At 71.6% G+C, this 762-nt stretch overlaps 1 protein-coding gene across 2 annotated transcripts in view; it reads left to right on the top strand.

The window, feature by feature from the left end:
* The first annotated feature begins 380 nt into the window (after positions 1-380).
* The window catches only part of LRATD2 (LRAT domain containing 2), a 2,834-nt gene continuing 2,452 nt past the window's right edge, over positions 381-762 (top strand). The window contains exon 1 of one of the 2 annotated variants that reach the window (XM_057368545.1): positions 381-505. The gene's annotated coding sequence lies outside the window, so the exon portion shown is untranslated. Of the gene's footprint in view, positions 529-762 lie in introns of both variants that reach the window. The other variant, XM_057368535.1, reaches the window with a different exon arrangement.

The following is a 762-nucleotide window of genomic DNA, read 5'->3' as shown; positions in this document are numbered from 1 at the left end:
TTGAAAAACAGACTGATCTTTTGGAGTCGGAAAGAAAATAAATTAATAAACCCAATTACGCACTCCGCGCATGGAGGAATCGAAGGCGCTAAGTCAGCCCAGGAGAACCGGGCGTTTTGATTGTGTTCACTTTACAACTTCCCCGTCACCGTGCGCGGCCCCAGGGAGGAACCTCCCGGCGCTCCCGCGGGGGCTGCGCGGGGCGGGCGCTTCCCCCGGGGCAGCTCCGCTTYTGTGCGCGGGGCTCGCACGGCCACGCACCGGGGCTCCCTCCGCTTCGCCTCTCGGCGCCGTCCCGGGCAAACTCCGGCCGCGGAGCCTCCCCCCGAGCACCGGCGGGCTGGGCGGCTGTGGCAGCGCTCCCTTAAAGGCGCCGCGCCTGGGCGAGTTGGGGCTGAGCGCTGCACTCCCGCTGCCCGCGCAGAGCTGYGCAGCGGCGGCGCCCACAGCCCCGCGCCCGACCTCTGCCTGCCACAGCCTCGGCGGGGAGCGAAGAGCTTGGCATGTAGGAGCGGACAGAGGGAAAAGGTGCGGGGCGGAGGGCGGTGAAGGGGAGGAAGGCGGGAAGCGGGGGGTGGGTGAAATGCTGGGGGCTGAGCGCTTGCCGGGGCGTCCGCGGCGGATCCAGCCTGCCTCCCTCCCCTCGGCCGAGCCTCTCCGGCGCTCATGCCCAGCCGCGGAGCCGGCGGCGCGGCGCTCGGGCGCTGTCGCTGCGCGGGGAGCGGGAGCCGCGCCGGGCCGGGGCCATGATCCAGGCGCGCC

This window comes from Malurus melanocephalus, unplaced genomic scaffold (genome assembly GCF_030028575.1).
Source record: "Malurus melanocephalus ecotype Western Australia unplaced genomic scaffold, MMel_1.1 scaffold_3, whole genome shotgun sequence".
Taxonomy (NCBI): Eukaryota; Metazoa; Chordata; class Aves; order Passeriformes; family Maluridae; genus Malurus; species Malurus melanocephalus.
This window is presented reverse-complemented; position numbering and strand designations above follow the sequence as displayed.